Here is an 8,156-nt window from a genome sequence, read left to right on the forward strand (position 1 = left end):
TATGGGTCTTTGGTTTATTTCTGAATCCATCCCACAGGGCGGAGACCGCAGTGCAGATTCAGGAGCCGCTGAAGAGAATATAGATACTCTGAACCTGACTGGGTTGTTTCTAGAAAGGGAGACAAATCTTTTAGCTATCTGCCTCCTCTCTTGTGGAGTCTCCGACACCGGCTACTTTTAAGAATGCGATTAAAACTTTCCTTTTAGATAGCTAGATTCCCTGTAGTTATGAGCCTTAACCAGTGTTGGACATACTGGACACTATTCCTCACTTTGCTACTTCTGCCTACTTTGCTCCATTTATGCATCGTCTGCAGCTATTGCTGCCATTAACTTTATGTTCTCTTTCTCTGATTTTCCCGACGCATAAAAGTGACACCTGGTCTGGCATCTCAGTTTAGCTTTGACACCTTTCTGGAAGGGGCCAACATCTAAACTATGAATTTATGTTCTCTTTCTATAGATTATACGCTTGATTCTGTCTTTCTGTGTTGAACCTTCTCTCGTAGAAAAAGTAATTAAATAAGCAATACATCCCCTCTAGCCTGGGAACACCTTGGGATCCCCCAGAATCAGCTGGTGTTGCTGTGGAAGTAGACATCTGGGTTTCCACTTTAAATGAAAATTAGATTGACAATTAGGTTGTCTGGTGGTGGTGGGGAATGTGCCAATACTGCAACACCTTTGCAAAAGTTTGGCACGTTAAAGTTCAAGGTAGGGAAACATTTGATCTGCAAATTAACTTTGGGCAATGAACAAAAAAGCAAAGCACAGCACTGCTGCTTAGCTAACTTCCGTATCAGGAATGCTCTGCTGAGCTCAGAGGATTGCTTATAATTTTCAGAATAAAAACATTATTTACTCAGCTAATCACTTCACAAATCCAGCACTGCTGGGATAAGTAAGTCACACATGCATGCATGCTGAGATGTGAAGTTGCAGATAAAAAGGACCAAAATAGAATTCAATCATGAGAGGAGAAGGCTTGTGTGGGTCAGAGAACATTTTTAGACGCTTTCAGATGCCGAGCATAAAATATCATTTTCAATCTGGAACTGAGTAAGAGAAATGAATCGGTACTTTGTGCAAATACGTGTCTCCTGGTAGCATAATTCTCCCCTGCTGGAGGAATCATTGGATGATGAACTTTTGTCTGTGTGAGCTCGTTTGTGTGCTCCTTTGGTTAGCATCAATAGACAGCAGACAACATAAAATTTTTCCCTAATGGAACACAAACTGTCTCAATGTCAGGCCCCTGGGTTCTGCTAATACACTGCTTAATAGACAATCTATGTTCCAGACCCTGCATGGGCCCATTTAGGGCTCCATGTGTGTCTGTGTGTGCACTTTTTTAACAGCAATATGCTTCATCCAACAGTGTACTGACCTGCCCAGTGGGTACGGTCTGTTATTGTGTGTGTGTGCGTGTAGGTGTGTGTATTCGCTTATGTCAGATACAGAAAACCTGCTGACAGGTAATCAGCCACGCCAAAGCATCACACCAGGGCATAATAGCAAGGTCACACACACACATACACACACACTACAGTTATCCTGCCTGAACAGCTACACTGGTAACTGTGATTGTGTTGCTTCTGCTAATGTAAAACGGTACAGAGAGCACTTCAGGCTCAACCACACCAGCTTCCTGATTATAATCAGCACTTCATTTTATTGCTTTGTTTTTTTTTTTACAGTCAAGTCCAGCAGTTTGTGTTGGGTCACAGTGGACAGTTTGCCTACCTTTATGACATTTTAGAAGCCTTTTATTGCATCCAAAACATTTTGGAATCTTGTATCATCACTTGAACCATAAGTCAAATTTATTTTAATTGTTATTTCTCAATATTTTCCCAAATATCCCCTTCTAGTATCATGAAAAATAAATACTAGATCAATGCCGTTTTCACCAATTCACTCCTAATTTTATCTCAAACAAAAAACAGATCAACTTTCTATCCAGTTATATGGATGTTAATTTTGTTTAAATTTTAAATGAGTTGGATTTGTTCAAAAATGTTGAAAGTCAGAAAAAGATCCAGTTACTCACAGATCAACATTAAAAAGATGAACTATGAAACAGAACCACTAAGCTTTGGGAGGACAGAAAGGAAACAGAAACACAGCAGCACTAGACCAACAGTAAAGGAAATACAGCTAAATACAGGAACACTGAGCCAGTAGTACTTTCTATGGGAAGGAAGATCAGAATACCTGTGAAAATACACAAGATAGAAGCACAGCTTTCTAAGTCTGTTACTTTCAAAACTTTTCTTAATCTTTATTTTACACTTACACATAGTATTGTATTTTGTTTTAGGGAAAATGTATCTAATACAGAGCTTTTCATTATAACTTTTGATTGTTTTCCCAACTCAGAGCAACCGTACTGAAGAAATATAGGGGGTGAATTACCATAGACCTAATCACAATGTTAACCATTTTCTTTCCAAAACTTCATTTCAAACAGCTTGCAATCAAAACTTCTGTGAGAAATAAATTGGGGAATGTCTGATAAAGGTTGTTCCACAAATGCTGTGTTTTCTTAAAATTCCCTCCTCAGAAGACGACAACATCAAATCTCAACACGAGAGAGGCAGGAGGGAAACTGATAAAGGCCACCTCCACCCCGGTTCCATCCTCTCTGATGAGAGAGAGCAGATATTTTTAGATGAGGATTAATTTTAATGGGTAAGATAAGAAGTAAGTTGTGAGTGGAGGAGGGTTTGAATAAATAAGTAAATAGGACATGCCTGAAAACAGGAGGCGACGGTGGCAGCGTGCGTGTGTGGATGTTGCGAGGCCTTGGGCAGATCCATTGATCTGGCCAAGATAGCGAAGCTTTTCATCACTTAACGTTTTCTCCCAGAGCGGGAACATCAATCCTGGGTTTGTCCACAACTCTATATGCTACAACCCAGGACAGGCCTTAGTTTTACATTCCTCATTCCTCCTTTGAAAGAATACATTGTATTGATGCTGTGGTAAATAAAGGCAATGTTTTTTGGTCCTGCCTTAGCAAAAACAAATGTGTACTTGCAGTTTTTCCGAACAGATCTGCAAAGAAAAGAAAACTGCATGACCCACCACAAAATGCAAAAAAAAAAAAACCCCTCAAGAATCATCATCCCAAAGTGACTTAAACAACAGGCGGGTCCAAAAGAATAATGGCATGAAAATAGCTTGCAGCATATGGAAAACAGGACAAAGATTTTTGCTGAACTGTCTGCCTGGTGTTTAGATTCCCTCACTGATCCAGGAGCAGGAAGAGTTTGCAATGTGGCAGCAGTAGAGCAAAAAGAGTCTCTGGCCGCAGGTGTGACAAAACAAACAAAAAAACAGTGATGCTAAAGCAAATGAACCAAAAGCATGGCACCACACAACCGGCATTCTTGATCGTCGACATGCTGTTTTCTGAAATGTGTTAGTTTTATGTCAGACGTAAAGGAATGGATTTTAAGCAGAATGTTCCACTTTTGCCTCATTAACAAACCTGCACACATTCATAAACTGATCCACACGTCCACGGGAATCAGCAGATGGCCATATTGTGAAAGTAAAACACTTTTGCTAAATAAATTATTTACCGACAGTTTGCCGAGTGACCTCCATAACATATTGCATACAATCCCAGTTTTGACATTTGTCTTCCCTCTGACATATTCACTACACTGAAAGCAGGTAATGCTGCTATGATTATTTTAAGAAAAATAAACTAACTTTGGTGATATATTCTAGCAGTGGAGACTCTAAAACCACTTGGTAAAATGAATAGGTTCATAAACATGAAAGTGCAATGAAAAAGTGCTCCTCAGTTGTAATGGTAATAATTGTAGACAGTATCGCCCATCTGGTACATTTCCCTGTAATGTTGGTCATCTATCAAAGGCCTAAAACTCCCTCTGATCTGCCCTCTGCCGCTGTACGAAAACACATTCGTGCAGGCAGTCTCAAATGGAGAGATGATCAAATTAAATCCCCCCGGCGGCTGATCTGACAATAAATCACATCTATTTAATGAGGAGAGGGATAAATGACACTGTCAGCAATTAATTAGAAATGTGTCTTCAGCCCGTCATGTCTGTGTAAGGATAAGTTGAGTGCACAGATGCATCTCTGTCACTTCATTACCTGTCATAATTAAATATGCCAGAAGTTGATATGACCAGTTAAAAAAACAACAGACCAGGAGAGATGTCTGTTCAACGTAACGGTTTTCCATGTCATATTTATACATTAGAGCCACGCTAATGCTATGCAATTATCTCCTAATGAAAGACAAGTGGTCCTGAGAGTGTGAGGGCATCGCTTCAGTTTGAGTAATGTGAAGGCAGTAATCTTAATCCTCGTATAATCCACCTGCTGCTGATTCAGTTGATGACTTCACAAAAACACTAATAATACTATTTGTACATGTTTTGCCCACCTTGAAGATTTGAATGCATTCATTTATCTACCTGTTTTAAGGACAGGGCAGCTAAACAATCTGTTTTTCATATAACTAAAATAACAGACATGTAGTTTGAAAGCCTCATACAACCTGCATGAACAAAAAACGATGACATCACATGTCCAAGTCATGTTAAAGGTATAGACCGAGTGTTTTTGGGCCTCACTTTTCTACTGCTTGCTTTAAATCCGGAAGCTGAGAGAGGACTGGGTTTGCCTGAGAAGCAGCGACGAAGGCGTCCCGCTGAGAAGCAAGTTGTCAGTCAGAGCCTTGATTCAAGCAAGAGGTAGTTATTTTTAAAAAAATATGGAAATTAACGTTCTTTATCCAGCCACAGCAGGTGTCCTCCTCTATTAAATACAATCAATTTTGCTTTTTAGTTCAGCATTTCTGATTTTTTCAAAATCATGATATTCTTCAAATGTGCAACTAGAATAATTTAAGAAACGAAACGTATGTTAGGTTAGATCGTTTTGGAATATTGTTTATAGATATTCAGCTCCAGATTATTTTACAATTTAAGACTGTTTTTAATATAAATCAGCTTAAGTGAAGAAAAAAATACTTGCTGTTAAATAAGTGTCACTGACACACTATTGTGTCTTATTGCAGCCTCATACAGTGCTGGGATAAAGTGATTCCTCCTCAGATTTAGCCTGTTTTTGATTGATTTGGTCACATCTAAATGCTTCAGATTTTAATCATTTTAAAGTCAGACAAAAATAATTTGAGCAAAGGCAAATGTTCCCCTTGGGAAATCATACATTTACTTTGATTAACCAAATTTTAGGGGGTTAAAATTGACTTTTATTTTAATGGCTCGTTAACTGCTAGAATCAAGAAATAACTTGAGTCTGGCAACAAGAAATAGGATGAAAAATAAAAAAAAAACATGTTATAAAATCCGGCTGCACAGTGGCGCAGTTGGTAGAGCTGTTGCCTTGCAGCAAGAAGGTTCTGGGTTCAATTCCCGGCCTGGGGTCTTTCTGCATGGAGTTTGCATGTTCTCCCTGTGCATGCGTGGGTTTTCTCCGGGTACTCCGGTTTCCTCCCACAGTCCAAAAACATGACTGTCAGGTTAATTGGCCTCTCCAAATTGCCCCTAGGTGTGAGTGTGCATGGTTGTTTGTCCTGTGTGTCTCTGTGTTGCCCTGCGACAGACTGGCGACCTGTCCAGGGTGTACCCCGCCTCTTGCCCGAAACGTTAGCTGGAGATGGGCACCAGCACCCCTCCCAACCCCACTAAGGGACAAGGGTGCAAGAAAATGGATGGATGGATGGATGGATGGATGTTATAAAATCCTAAAAACTATATGCATGAATGAGAAAAAGTGAAATGTAACACTTCAGCAGTATGTCTGAGGCTTTGGGACTCCACGGAAACACAATTGGTATTATCACTAAATGGAGAAACATGGAAGAGGAGTGAATTTTCCCAGGAGTGGCCTGGCTACAAAATTATCCTGAGAGCATATCAATGACTCATCCAGTCAGAAAATGGCATAAAAAGAACATCTAAAAAAAACGCAGATCACGTTTATCTCAGTCAAGGTCAGTGCTCATGGTTTAACAACTATAGAGAGACTGGGCAAAATGGCATCCAGGGGAGGGATCCAAGAATAACAGGAACACAAACGTTGTCTCACATTTGTCAAAAATAAATAAATAATAATCTATTATTTTTGCAAAAATATTAAGCCTTCCATGCTTTTCAGATTTTAATATAAATTATTAATTCAGAAAACAATATTTCATCTTCCTACCACTCATCTCATCTTCATGCTACTTTGTATTTGTCTAATCTTCTACATAAAAGTGCAAATAAATACGCTGACATTTTTTAAGAGGGGGGAACTTTCCTCTCTTATCTAAAATGTATTAGAAGACAACATTGTGTATATTTATTAGTATAAATGATTGTCATCATTTTGAGCTAAAGACACTCAATAGTTATGTTTAAACCAATAATATTAATTTAGTTAGCTTCATTTTATGCTCTCAGAATTAAAATAATTTGAGTGACTAAGAATATACACAGAAACTGTCTCATTTGGCAGTCAAGCCACTGTGTGAGAGAGGATCAGCCGTTCCTGCCCAGTAATCCCCAAAGCAAAGTATTCTCCGCAGGCAGCCTGTCGTCCTGAAAACTTTATTTACTTCTGTTTCCACACGATGCCAGCCTTGGATTACCTGCCTCACATTTCAGTTACAAAGAACATTTGCTTTATTGTCTTCTGTTTTTGGCATATTGGCCATAAGACTGCCAGGGGTCTGTGTCTTTTTCAACCTATTTTCAAATTCATCTGAAAAAAGAGCAAACTGAGTCTTCATAGGGTTGTTGGGGCAGTGATCTGGGGCACTCAGGTTTTGAGGGACGGAAAATATGAAACCGTTTTAAAATGAAAAGGTTTTATAAAAACAGCATTTGGTATGTTCTCAAAAACTGCAATCTCATATGGCTGAAACTGGGTTCACTTTTATGCAGGTAATTAGTATGAAACTAACCCACATCTAACCTAACCTTTGACCCCAAGACCTGAAATTCTCTAAACATTGACATTTTTATTGCTCATCAACCACAAAAAATATAAAACTAAATAAATGCAATTCAGGTTCTTACAAATGTTTTGCCGTCACGTGGTTAATACACGTTTTACATAAACTACTCAACTGGGTGTAATAACAAAAAAATCCTCAACAGACAAAGAAAACAAAACATTAAAATAAGTCCTGTATGAATAGTTTAAGCTTCATTGCACATGCCAAAAACCAACTACCACAGAAGCCCATTAAGAACCGAGTCCTGTGCCAGCTTTCATTAACAAACCCTGGAGAACAACCTAAAATGGAAATGCTTCCCCACGTCTCGCTACTAAAATGAGTAAAAGTAACCTGAACAAACAGCAACCTGCCTGATATCGCAACAGTGGCCAAAACATTGCAGCAGATAATCAGGAATTCAAGCATCCTAAAAATGGCATTATATATCCTTTGTAGCAGACAAGCCTCAGGTAAAAATGTGACAGGCAAAGGGTGACAGAAAAACAAAATTCACAGAAATACAGTCGAATAATGCTAAACCTTTTTATTGCACAGGTGAATCCTGAATCTAGCGACACAAAAATAATGTGGATAGAAGGTATTGGAAAAAAATAAAAATGAAAAAGCAGCCATGAAATCCCAAAGGAAAGTTTTCCTCTGGCATTTTGACAGTGAGCTGCAACATAACTCTCCAAACCATGCTGAAATCTATAGCTTCTGATTTTATTCTGTGGTGAGGAGCCATTTCTCTTAAAGAATCTGGACCTTTGATTAGCTCTATGGTGCATTTTTGGTTTTCAGGCAGGACAGGGGCAGCTGAGGTGCAGAGGAGTAGAGTAGTGGTCTGACAATCTGGAGATTGCAAGTTTAATTTCAGTTAACCCCCGCCGCATGTCGGAGTGGCCTTCCGCTAGAGACTGAACTCCAGAATCCTACAAACAATGCATATCAATGTAACGATGTGTAAATGTGTCACTCGTTGTGCACAAATTCTGGAGAAAAGAAAATCAGTACAGGTTCAACCAGAAAGTGTAACCTTCAACCACATACAGCTGGATTCAACAGAAAAAAAAACACAAACGCACACACACAAAAATAAATAAAACCACAAAAATCCTTAGAAATTTCAAGTAATACCAAGCCAAGTAATGCATTACTCCCCATT

The sequence above is a fragment of the Poecilia reticulata genome, chromosome 5 (genome assembly GCF_904066995.2).
Source record: "Poecilia reticulata chromosome 5, P_reticulata-male-v2, whole genome shotgun sequence".
In the NCBI taxonomy this organism is placed as follows: domain Eukaryota; kingdom Metazoa; phylum Chordata; class Actinopteri; order Cyprinodontiformes; family Poeciliidae; genus Poecilia; species Poecilia reticulata.